The sequence below is a fragment of the Ursus arctos genome, unplaced genomic scaffold, assembly GCF_023065955.2.
Source record: "Ursus arctos isolate Adak ecotype North America unplaced genomic scaffold, UrsArc2.0 scaffold_8, whole genome shotgun sequence".
NCBI lineage: Eukaryota > Metazoa > Chordata > Mammalia > Carnivora > Ursidae > Ursus > Ursus arctos.
In genome coordinates this window covers 73205229-73218420 of record NW_026623100.1, presented here as the reverse complement: position 1 = coordinate 73218420, position 13192 = coordinate 73205229, and the positions used below count along the sequence as shown (strand labels likewise).

General features: G+C 47.6%; 1 long non-coding RNA gene across 2 annotated transcripts in view; it reads right to left on the bottom strand.

Annotated features, from left to right (window-relative positions):
• The window catches only part of LOC123001989 (uncharacterized), a 520842-nt gene that overhangs the window by 50853 nt on the left and 456797 nt on the right, over positions 1–13192 (bottom strand). For both annotated transcript variants that reach the window (XR_006411420.3, XR_008958225.1), the window contains exon 5: positions 11846–12021. This is a non-coding gene — a long non-coding RNA (uncharacterized LOC123001989). The remainder of the gene's footprint in view (positions 1–11845; positions 12022–13192) is intronic.

Here is a 13192-nt window from a genome sequence, read left to right as displayed (position 1 = left end):
CCCTCCACTCAGTCCCCCTCACACAATTTGCTCATTTTCTTCTCCCGTAGCACTTACTACTTTCTAACATACTGTGTAATTTTTTTTTTTTTACTAATTAAGCGTATTGATTATTAACTGATTACATGAGGGCAGGTATTTTTGTCTCTTTTTATTTTTGGAAATATTGCAAATGCCCAGGACAGTGTCTGGCCCATAACAGGGACACAATATATTCAATATATATTGGCTGAAGGGTGATCGATTGAATGGCTCTATTTTTTTATGTAGCACATAATACACTACTGATATTATAATGTATATAACTTAATAATAAATAACATGTATTGGGGTAGATACTCACTTTTTTTTTCCTTATAAGAGTTTTGGAGAAAGACCTTTAAGGAACACTGGCTTAGACCTGTATGGTAGGATTTGGGAGTAATCATTAAAGCATTTCTAATTATGGCCAGGAGATGGCGCTCATTCCCAACAAGTCACCAATAGTAGACAAAAGTGCTGAGCACCTTATATTCCTGGTGCTTTTTAGAATCCTGCTACTGTCATGTAACTATTAATGGTCCTGGTACCATCGTGTGACATATCCATACTGGGTACCTGAATAGCTATGTTCCCGAAATTCCTAGCCAGTGGGGAAGGACCTGAGAGTATCGCTTTACAGACCAACTGCTCCAAGCCAAGGTCAAGGGGAGCTGACCCCTTGTGCAGGAGGTGTGGCAGGCCTGGGTGCTTGTGGGGGACTCTCAGGGCCCACCTGCTCCTCAGCCCTTCTGTTAGAGGCCTCTTCCCAGTATAATGCCACAGACCTTCGCAGGACTCTGCCTGAGGGCAAGACCCATCACTCCTACAGGAGCTGCCGCTTGCAAGGTACCATTTATGCCCTGGGCACTGGGAGGACCCTCTCTGTACGGAACAGAGTTGAAGACTTCGAACCGCCCTGGAAGGAAGGGATTCAGGATCCCATTCTACAAAGCAGGAAACTAAGATTTAGAAAGATTCACAGCAAGTGGTAGGGAGGAATTCCTTGCTCAGTAAGGCAAAGGGAAGGAACACTTCTGCCCTGTTCTTTCTCTACACAGGGAAACCCAAGGAACAAAGAACTCAGACGTGAGCAAGTTCTGGTTTCCTGTCCTCCAGGAATTCACCCTGTAGTTAGAGGGACACACACACTGTTACAAGGCCCATTGTAATGCATGCTGAAACAACAGTACAGTACGGGCGAACTTGCCAGACGGGCATTTCACCCACAATTAGAGGTTTCTATAGGTTTTGCTATTAGAGAGAAACACTTGTTCTCAACTCCTCCTGGGGGATTTTTCCAGAGTTTTACTTAGGATCTTGTTCAGAATGCAGATCCTGTTTCAGCAGGTCTGCGGAGGGGCCCAGAGCTCTGCATTTGAAAGAGCCCCTGCTGCCGGTTCAAAGGTCACCCTGAATAACAAAAGAGGGGAGGTTGGCCCGAGGCCCGTTTAGGTGTGGCCCAGGAGCTCAGGATGGTTTTTACATCTTCAAAGGGTTGTGGGGGGGAAAGAGGAGATTATTTAACTGACCCTATTATGCGGCCCTCGAGGACTAAGACGCTGACGCTGACTCTGACCCTTCCCAGCACAAGCCTGCAGCCGCCTGCACCGAAATCAGCCTGCTGCCCCCTTTCGGAGCTGCACTGAACAGCAAGTTCTCTTCATGGGGGAGTGGGGTGTGGATGAAACAACCAGGCCCGCTTGTATGCTCAGATCCACCCCTCCCCAGATTGCAGCTAGAGGGCCCGGGTTGAGCCCCCAAAGCCAACCCTTCCGTGTTTCCTCCGTACATTTCCTCAGTGTGTCTCTCTCCTTGCTGGACTCCAGGCAAAGGCCTCGACGCTAACCAGGCCTGGCCTTCTGGACCCGCCTGAGGGACTCACGGATGACCTAGAGGGACACCCTGTGCTGCTAAATGCCTCCGTGAGCGTCCAAACCAACGGATTCTCATATCAGAGGGCTCCTTACAAGTCAGAGTCAGCCTCTGTGCTGGGAAGCTTGTCTGCATCGCAGGCCCAGGCGCAGCCTTCCAGCAGAAGGGCTTTCGGGTCCTTCCCAACACTGCCTCAGGGAGCTCCCCCCAAGAGCAGCGTTCAGCAACTCGGCAGCACTGGGCCTGCATCACAGAAAAGTAGGCCTGATCTGACAACAGCAGCAGCCATATATTTCTCGCTCCGAGGTGTAACCATGGCAATGAGATCAGAGGAAGAACTGTTCCTTAATGCAGGCAACAGTCAAATGCACATGGCAGTTTGGGGTAGTGGAGAGGAGTTTAATTTTAGAATCCGAGCTTCGCTCATGGAACAGAGCACATGGGAACGGGGCCTGCCACAGACCTTCCTCACTTCCTCCCCTTCGAAGGCCGCGTGTCCAGTTGCAGGCAGAGCTGTGTTCATCTGCTGTGGCATCTACTTTGCCCGTGACATTCTTCTGCTGCCGCGATCATGGCAGGGGTGTGCTGCGAGAAAGTTCTGCCACTGTAGCAATTTCCAGGAGTATTAGCAGAGCACTGAAAGGACCAAACTCAAAAGATGCAGGTGTTCTCCTCATTCCGTATTCAAACTGGCTCTCAAAATCCTCACCTCAACCCTTCCATGAGGGCTGCTGTTACTATCCCCATTTTACAGATGGGGAGGTTGAGGTGCAGGGAGGATGTTCGATCCTCTGATTCCATCCAAGAGACCCGGCAGAGAGCCTGCACTCTACCATCTCCTCATGGGAGACAAAGGTTCCCTGGCAGGTGTGTCTGTTACCGGACTCACATCCTTGGACCCAAGCACGGTAGAAACCAGGCTGGACCCCAAATTTAAAAGCACAAGCAAGGCTTTCCTGGGACTCATGCTCGAGCACAGTGGGGGCGCAGCAGAAAGGGAAGAATTCTTAGGCTGACTCCCCCAGGAGAAATCGGGGAGAAGTTTTTAAAGCAACTTGGGTGGGAAAAGAGCAGCCTCTGAGCATGGAAAGGCGGGCACTTATTTGCACCTGTGAACTTCAAGGTCATGCTTCATCACAAGTCATATGTCTAATTTACATGTTAAGTCTCCACCCTGGGCGTGATTTTTAGTATTGTAATGGGGAAAGTGGGTGAAAGGCCAGTGCTGTAGTCCACCTTGGCGCAGGCTGGTGTGGTCTGCTCTTCGCCAGGCTTTGTAGGAAGCACCTCGCCTCAGAGCTTGGGCTTTTCTTTTCTTCTCATGGAGGTAGCCAAAGAATGCTGGATTTTGCGGTCAGGGTTGAGGGCACCAGAGTCCAGTCCCCGCTCTGTCTCATGTGGGGAGACCTCAGGAATATTTAAGTCCATGCTATTATCATCCAGGAATCCAGAAAGGCCCATCTGCTCCCTGGAAACCCCACAGCTGTTGGTTACCGTCTCCCAGGGCTGACGCACGCGGTCCCAGAGGGACAGGGCTGGAAGAAACTGAAGCCCACCAAGGCTAGGTGGTGGGCCTATAATCAGTCTCCGTCTCCAAAAGTAATTTTTTTCAATATGTGTAAAGAGCTTTCAAATGTTCATATGTGTTAATCCGCTAATTCAATTTCTATAGATCACCGTAAGGGAATAATCCAAATTCAGAGATTTTTTTTTCTAACAATGTGTACATCACAGCTTTACTTCTAAAAGGATATTTTCAAAAAGTGCCTGCATAGCTAAGAATCGGGGATGATCGAGTAAAGAAATCCATGAAGTAGAATAATACATAGCTAAAAAATGTATTTTAAGAAATTTTGGGGAATGTAAGGGAATATTTGTGATATGAAGCTGTGTGGAAAAATCAGGGAACACAGTTACATGTGGCCTGAACTCATACATTTGTAAATACACAATCCAGGAAATGAACAGAATGTTTCACAAAGATGGAATGAAGGGCATTTTAATTTCTTTATATTTGCATAATCCTTGTAATACATAAAAACTTAAAAATAACAACAGTTTTGCGAACAGAAGAAATGATAATAATAATAAAACTGTTTCTGCTCATTAAGTGCTTATCGTGTGCTTGGCAGTGAGAGAAAGTGAATTACCAGTATTTAAAGTATTTTTTCTTACAAATCTGGCAGGATAGGTTTCATCAAAAAGGAAACTCAGACTGAGAAATGAGTTGATTTGCTCCCGATCTATTACAAGAACCAATTATTAAAGGTAAAAGTTACAAGCATTTGCAGCATGCTCAAAAAAAGGAGGAGCAGTCTATTTAGCTGCAGGATAGAGTTGAGGGAATCATGGGAAATGAGGAAGCAGAGGAGGGTGGGGCCAGATGGTGGAAAGCCTTGAATGTCATCCTTAGGAGGGGGGAGCCTGTCCTACAGGTAATATGAAACCAGTGCACAAATTAAAAAAAAAAAGACAAGAGAGAATGGGAGCGGAGAGAAGGGAAAGGGGAGAGAAGGGAAGGGGAAGGGAGGGGAGCGGTGGGGAGGGGAGGGGAGGATATCTGTGTGTGTGTGTGTGTGTGTGTGTGTGTGTGTGTGCGCACCTGTGAATACAGAAGGGTGATGGAGTCCTAGGGAGCAGTGCTCAGAAAGTTTCACCGACATTGCCTATCAATTCTTGCCCTCATTAGGCATTCCGTTTCCATATACTCCCCTAGAATACACATTATTAAATTCTGGAATGTGTTCTCAGGCTTTCCCAGGATAGAAAAGTAGAGGTAACCCAGTGCTCAGGCAGCTGGAGGCAGAGGAACACAAGTGAATGTAGAATTATCTTTAAAATCCTCTTTCGGTGCTTTCTTTTATAGCATCACCAAGTCACGGAGCGTCTCCGGCCACCGGGTCTCCAACTGTCCCCCGTGACTAGTTTCACCCCCACCGCAGGCTCTAGGGCTAGGTTGATGCAACAAGCCCACTTTCCTGGGCCTGTGCTTTCAGCCCAAGGGCTGCTGTGGGTCATGATTCCCTGGCCAGCTGTTCACACCTCCTGAGGGGACAAGCCGTCCTGTACTCAACAGTTTGGTCCATTTTCTCCCAAACTGCATCGGATGGCACAACATTTCAGCTTTTTCTTTCCACCTGGCTTGTGGGCATCTATACATATTTAAAGCCATAGATACTTGCATAATGCTTACTTTGTGTCAGTCCCAGGACTCCCTGGGATAGCCCGTCAAGGTAGGAGTGTCTCCACTTTACACCCCAGGAACCCACGCTGGCGTCAGTGACTTGTCTGAGATGCGGCCACTGATTAGGTGTGGCCAGGATTTGAAGGGCACAGTTTGGGTTTCAAAGTCAGTGTTCTTAATCATTGCGCCTTGCTGCCGCTCAGGATGAGAATGGGATGGATTCTGAAAATGGTGGCATGGGGAATCATGATTGTCACGCAGTCACCACGGGCCTCCAGTGCTCCACCCGTGGGGCCTCGGCCCTCAAGCTTCGAGGTAAAAAGCTGAGTGATTCTAGGCAGGTGTGTGGATGGCGACGCCATTCCATTAGCTACTAGAGTTCGTGCTCTTTCTCTCCCTTCCCTTCGTCTCTGCTACAGAAAAGATCCCTTATCCCCCCTCTTCTTTTTTGGGTAAATTCTTTCCCGGTGATCTCACCAGATCCAGGATTTTACTACCCATCCCCTCGTTGATGATTTCCCTTCCCAGCCTCCATCTTTCGCCCACAGTCCAATCTAAACGTCCAGCGCTGCGCTGCACCCACCCTCCTGTGTGTCGCACGTACACCCCGAACGCAACAAATCCCAGACCGGGCCCCTGCTTCGCTTTCCTGTCTTGTCAATGGCATCGCTGTCATACTATGACCGACTCAGAAATCTCAGAGTTAGTGGTGGCTCTTGCTTTGCCTGCCTCCAGCATCTCTTAAGCCTCCCCTTTCTGTTGATTTCTTACCTCCTCCTTCCTAGAAGCAACACTTTCCCACTCACACCCCTTACTCTGGTCTATCCTTCTCTTGGGATGGTCTCTGGATCTGGGATAGGGTTAGAGACTCAGGGGTCATGGGCTTCCTGAAACATTGTACTCCTTCCCATTTCCCCATTCCCACCCATTTCTTCTCTGGATAATACTCCTATGCCAAGATAATGGAGCTGGAGAGTGGAACGAGAGGATGAGCGATTTCTATCAAGGAGGGAGCCCCATGTACGTGCAGCACATGAACAGGGCAATGCAAGCGCGGGAAGCCGTTGAGCCTGGAGAAGTAAGGGCTCAGGGGTCACTTTCTGCCAAGTTGCAGCTCAGCCCCCTACTAATACCGTACCTTCTCGCTGATATCTGAGCACATACAACTCCTAGCCGTCCCTCAAGGTCCAGAGTAAATGCCATCTCCTTCATGAAGCTTTTCCTGCTATAACCTCCCAGCTCTCTAGACTCCCTGAGTGATTTATTCCTCCCCTTCACACGACACTGAGTGCTGACTGCATTATCCATCTTTTTGTGTACTTATCCCTCCTTCTCGATTGGAAGCTCTACATCAAAGTCCGTTTCCGCTTTCTTTTTGGTCCAGACTCAGCCTTGCTACAAGGTCCTCACCGAGGTCCACTGAGTAGATGAATACACCGTCTGCCCCCAACAGTGTTAGGCTGGGCGGGAAAACTGGCCACAGGAATTTCCTTCCCTTCCGTGCTCTGGAGTAGTCTTCCCTTCCTGACACTGGGCTTGTCCTTGTGACTTGGTGTGGCCAGTGGGACACTTGACAGGGCCTGGTCTTTGAGGCTCCCCTCTCTTGCCGCACAGGGGACTCTGAGGCCACGTGATTGATACATGTTGCCTATTTGGCCTTTGACTTGAGAATGAAGCTCTGATTCTCCCCTCACAGGAAAACGCCTCTTTCCCTCTCTCTGTCCCTCTCTCTTTTTCTCTCCTCACCCCTCTTACTCTCACACACATCTCTCTCTCCCCCTCTTCCTCTCTCTGTCTCTCTGTCTCTCTGTCTCCCGGCCCCGTCTTTCTCTCTCCTTCCCAGTGCAGGTGACTCTTTGCGATTTACAGTTTTACCAAACTGGCCAAACCAGGTAGTACAAAATTCCCCCAAATTAAGTCCCACATTGGTTTCCGGGGAGTTAATTACTAACACAAGTGCATAAGTATGCCCTGAAATTTCTAAGCTAATAGGTGTTCCCGCTCTGTAAATACTTCTCATCCCCAAGACCAGCCAGTAAATAAAACAGCAACCAGATTAAGAAGACAATTTAATTGTTCTCCATGTGGGGTCCCTTCCTGCTGCAATTTCGGAGTGTCCATGAAAAATCTTAGATGAAAAGATTTGGGCCATCTATTCCTGTCTCATCTTTTCTCAGGCAATCTGGGGCCCCAGAGTTAGAATATTTCTTGGCTGCTGGCTGCAACACTTCCCCAACTATTTACTATTTATTGGCTTATTAGCCTTGGTCTGTGTCCTCATCGTGCTTTTACTCTCTGAAGAGACAAGTCTAGGAAGGATGCTGTGTCAGCAGGGCTGCGGTGATGGTTACACATTGGAATAGCGAATCATGGGTTCCGGGCACTAGGCTAGACACGTAATGCATTTCAATGACCCAGGACATTTAAAAACAGTGACAACCTCATGTAAAATAGACCCCCTCTCCCTCTCCACTCTGCTCCAGTCCCCTTGGCCTCATCTCCTCCTTTTTCTTTTTTCTGATCATATATGGTCCTCTAAATTTATATTATTTACCTATTTGTTTCTTTCTTTATTGTCATCCTCCCTGTGGGACTGTAGGTCCCATGAGGAAAGGAGCTCAGTCTACCTTGACTGCTGCTGCCTGGAGTGCTATCTGGCACACAGTGGGCTCCCGTTTGCTGAACAGTGTGGAATAGACATTAGAGCAGCTCCTGGCGTCTCTCACTGAAAGGAAGGAGAAGCTCTCCCGGATGGGCGCTGTGTCGACTATATAACACCAACTCCCAGCCCCGTGCCAGGGACATCAAGGGACCTCTATCAATGTTCGATAACAGAGGAATCTTCAGAATCCCCTGGAGAACAGCCATATGCACAGCAAACAAGGAATTCCTGATCTCTGAGTTTTCCCAGACTATGGAAGAAACTCAACAATTAAGTTCCCTTGGATGGACATATTTTAAGTAGCAATTGCAAGGAAAATTACATAGATGCATAATTGGTCTTTTTATTCATTCCTTTGCATTCCTGAAATAATTTGGGTTGGTACAACCTAGTTTTGCTGACCCAAGGTTATCATTGAAAAGATAATTTGTAGGTAGTATGCTGTATTTAAGGACTGCCATGTCCTTCTCCTCCAGGGACTCAGAGCCCTTGGGGATCAATCTTGTCTGATTGATCTTTATATCTTTAATGACTGGCTCGGTGTCTGTTTACCGTACATGCTCAGTAAATGTTAAGTTGGATAAATGAATAGACGGATGGACATTCCTAGCGTCCTGTGCTGTGAGTAGGGATGCCCTCAAGGACCAACCGGCCATTTGGCTAGCTGACCTTACACTTGCTAGCTCCAAGCTGCTAGCTCTTTTTCATTGCTATGGCCCCATCTGATGCATTCTCTCTCTTTCCCCTCATGACTCCAGTGATGTCTCATTTCTGTTCAGTTTGCTTATCCACCAAGGATAATGACAAATATTTAACGGCTTTGCCTGCAACAATCTCTTTTCTCTTTCTGACTATTTGCTTTTTATCTCTTATGGGCAGAGGACAAAAGCACACATTTGTTGGTGTTTATGGCAGGTTAAAGAAAGCTGAAAGGTCTCTGACACTACTCTCATCAAGAAGTGGGTCTGCATCCTCTCCTTTTAAATCTGGATGGCCTTGATGACTGCTTTGGCTAAAGAATATGGTGGAATGGGCTATGTCAGGTTCCCAGCACAGGCTTAAGAGACTGGTGGCTCAGGCATGTCTCTTGGACCCTGAGTCATCAGGTGAGAAGTCCACCTACCCTAGTGGAGGGACACTAGGAGAGTATCTAAGCTGGCATGGGAGAGGAGAGGGCCCCATGTGAGCCCAGCCTCTCAGCCAGCCCACCAAGGCCCCAGGCCAGAGAAAGAAGCCATCTTGGTTCTGCAGAGCAGGCCAGCTACCAGCTTCCCATCGCCAGTGGGTTCAGTGGATGCCACACGGGGCAGAAGCAGTCAGTCGCAGCCTGCCAGGATGCCTAACCCATAAAACCATGCAATATCATGAAACAACTGTCATTTTCAGTGACTACGTTTTGGGATAGTTAGTGATACAGCAATAGAAAAGCAAAACAGCATTAATTATGAGAGGATTAAATGAGTCTCCAATAGTCACGTAAATAAAATGAGTATGTTGCCTTTTATGGTAAAAGGGGCTTTGCAGATGTAATTGCCTTAGGACTGTGATAGGAGGAGATCCTCCTGGGGGATGCGGATGGTCCAGTGCAATCCTGAGTCTTCACAAGGAAGGGGCAGCAGGGTCAGAGTGGGAAAGGGGATGTAGTCACAGAAGCCGTGATAAGGTGATGTGCTCTGAAGAGGGAAAAAGATACTGAAAAAGGCAAGGAAACAGACTCTACCCTAGAGCCCCCAAAGGGAATGCAGGCCTGCTGACACCTTGACTTTCGCCCATGTTACTGGAATTCCTGTGTTGAAGTCCTAACCCTAGCACTTCAGAATGGGACTCTATTTGGAGACAGGGTCTTATAAGAAGAGGGAGAAAGGCACCAGGAGAGAACGTGCGGAGAGGGAAGACCATGAGAGAACACCAGGGGAAGAGGGCCTCTCCAAGCCCAGGACAGACGCCTCAAGGAAACAATCCTGCTGACACCTTCATCTTGCACTTCCAGCATCCAGAGCTGGCAGACAATACATTTCTGTCGGTTAAGCTGCCTGCTCTGTGGGGCTTTGCTGTGGCAGCTGGAGAGACTGACACAGAGGCCTGGCACCAGTTACAGCAGGGTGTTAGCGACAGAGCTGAGACTCGGCCCCAGGAGTTCTGACTCCCTGTGCTCTCCCTGCTGCCCTGTCCCTCCTGCTAGACTGTGGCGCGGCGATTATGAATTTCCTGGATCCTCATCTCAGCCTCCTTCCATCACGAGCTCCGTTACTCTTGGACGAGTTGCTTACATTTATACAAGGTACCTGTGTCTACAGCCTATCTCTGTGCTGCAGTCAGGATCAATGATAACCGTAGGTCAGCAAAACCAGGTTGTACCAACCCAAATTATTTCAGGAATGCAAATGATCACACGAGTTACCACCCATGGGGCTCTCGGCATGCAGTAATCGTGCAGTAAACCTCAGGTATTGTTTCTGAGCTCTGGATCCCAGATTACGAGAGGACAGGTGGAGTTTTCTAGCAAAATCCCTGAGATTGGGGGAAGAGGAAAATCAGGCACAAGATCACCAATGAGAAAACTGTGCATAAGGAAGAATGACTCCCTCCTGGTGCAAAGTGTTAAATTTTGCAGCAAAATTTCTTCTAGATCCGCTATAGAATCAGTAATCATTTGCAGGGGTGGAAACTACTATTCATCAATGTCACTGTCATCAAATAAAATGTAAGTGCCTACGGAGATGCGCTGTGGTCTAAGGAGGCTTGTGAAGAACCTGTTAATTACTACCCTGCTGTTCAAAGCAGCAAGACAGTGGGCGCTTGGGGCAGGAGCTTCCGGCTGCAGATTCCAATCACGACTCTCAGGAACTGCGCCATGTCTGCCCCAGGCAGTCCCCCTCGTCTCTCTCTCTCGTCCAGCAACTTCCTGAGGGGGTGCTCCTCCTCTGACATGGACACTCAGGGCTGCGTGAGGATGTTCTCAGCCCCTAGAGAGCCTGAGGAAGTTCCTTACTGCCACTGCGAACCTGTGATCTCAGCCCCAGAACCCAGAGAGGCAAGCCCAAGGAGGCAGGAAAGGTCCAGATGCCTGTCTGTGCAGCTCGGGAAGCGAAACCCAGTCGTCTCCTATCTTGACGTCTTATCCTCTCTGCAGTAAGTCCCTGTGCTCGCTGCACTGAGACATAATCAAAAGAATGAGCACACCGGCCTGTGGCCACACTCAGCGGCTCCAGAAAACCCATCAAAACCAGCCACGTGTGACTACGGCAAGCCAGGGCATATTAATGTTAAAATCTGGGACACTCTGCCTCAGAAAACATGTATTTTAGAATAAGAGAGCACAAAATACTCTTTAGCTCTCTCCTCTGGTGATTTTCAATTTTTGTTTTAAGTATAATCAGGATTATCACATCTAATCTTTTTATCAAAAAAATTTTTAAAAATCCTCAGGATAGCTTTATAAGCCCTGCTCACACATGCATGGTGGTGTTAGTCGTAAGAGGCCTTGAGTGCCAGACTAAGGGTTTAGGTTACATTAAATCGTATGATTACTTATGACTCATGCTAGTGGTTAACTCTTCATGCTGTCATTCATTCATTCATTCATTCATTCAACGTGTGTTTTAAGGATTTATTCTGAGCCAGATGCTGTGCTGAGTCATAAGGATTCAAAGACTAATAAGCTGAAGTCCCCACCCAGGAAGGGATTTACAATATGGTGGACAAATAGTAACAACTATTACGTTTGAGTAGAAGTCTACAATGTGCCTCCATAAGCATCTCATTTGTGGAAAGCTTTCTTAAACATGCTAGAGCTTCTGGGCTTTGGAGACCTCTTCTTGCTTGGCCCATCTCTCCCTCGGCAGTGATGGTAAGATGAAACATGAGAGACATGGACTCTGAGAAACAAACTGAGGGCCTCAGAGGGGAAGGGGGTGGGGGAATGGGATAGACCAGTGATGGGTAGTAAGGAGGGCACGTATTGCATGGTGCACTGGGTGTTATACGCAACTAATGAATCATCGAACTTTACATCGGAAACCGGGGATGTACTGTATGGTGACTAACATAATATAATAAAAAAACATTAAAAAGAAAAAAAGATTACAGCACAAATAGCAAAGTACCTTCGAGGAAGAGACAGCAGACAGCGTGGGTGTCTGTTCTTTGAGGGTTCAGTCCAGGGTTGAGAAGCCCCCAGTGGAAGCAGAACTTCTCAAGGTACAGCTCCTCCCAGGACATTGGCTGCTGCTGCAGGCCTGGCTTCCAGGCTGGGAGAGGGGAGAGATGGGAAGCAGAGAGCCTGCATGAAGGAGAGGGAGAGAGGGAAGCTGTCATGGTGAGCAGGCCCAGCATGGACTTGTAGAATCTTCTAGTAGAGTTACAGTTGCTACACTCGAGACTCCTGTTTCACTACACGAGAAACCTCCTGTGGCAGGTTTCTAATAACAATCTCTGCAGTATATAAATATTATTTACTCATCACTTATAAATATTGTTTTACCTAATAGAATAATCTGGGTAGAGATACACTCTAGGGATAGGACTTCATAATGCAATGAGCATTGCATTATGGATGAAGGATTTATGAAGATACCTACAAGGCTTTAGCAAGAACATTGCAGAAATAAATATTCCTTCATGCTTGACATGGACTCACTCAGTCATTTAAATAAGTAAAAAAAAAAAAAAATTTAAATGACATGCACTGGGGAAATCAAGATGGTAAGAGACATCCCCTGTGCTCCAGGGGCTCACAGTCTAGTGGTAAGATGAGCAAACAGACCATTATGCTTTGGTATGAAAAGTGCCAAGGCTGAGAGCCCAGGGTCTGTGGGATGCCTGAGCTGGGAAATGAAACTCCATTTGTCATATTCCAGGCAAACACTGCAAGGCATCAGTATGTGCAAAGGCCAGGAGGCAAGGTCTGATCTAGGATTTGCTGATGCAGTAGAGGCTGGTTGGGGTGCTTGCAGGAGATGAAATCAGAGAGAGCAGGGCCAGAGGACAAGCAGCTTTAAGGGCTTCCAACCTTCTGGAAGTTCCCATGCCAAAAGCCTGCTGAAAAAATCCTTAGATTTGGCAAATTTGCCTTAGATGTACCTGATTTCCTTCCTTCCTTCCTTCCTTCCTTCCTTCCTTCCTTCCTTCCTTCCTTCCTTCCTTCCTTCCTCCCTTTCCCCTCCCCTCCCCTCCCCTCCCCTCCCCTCCCCTCCCTTCCCTTCTCTTCCCTTCCCTTCCCTTCCCTTCCTTCATCTAATTTTTTTCATCCCATCTGTTCTAGAAAAAAACTAATTCTTAAAGTGTCCTCTGCAGTAATTGGGATAAAGTTAGGAGCTCTAATTCCACCCAACTATTTTGTGATGTTAGTGATCATTTCACCTTTCCAGGCCTCAGTTTCCCTATATGTAATACATGGGAGGGGGTAAGTTTGTTGTAATGGCCCTTTTAGACCTAAGTATTCTTTATTTCTC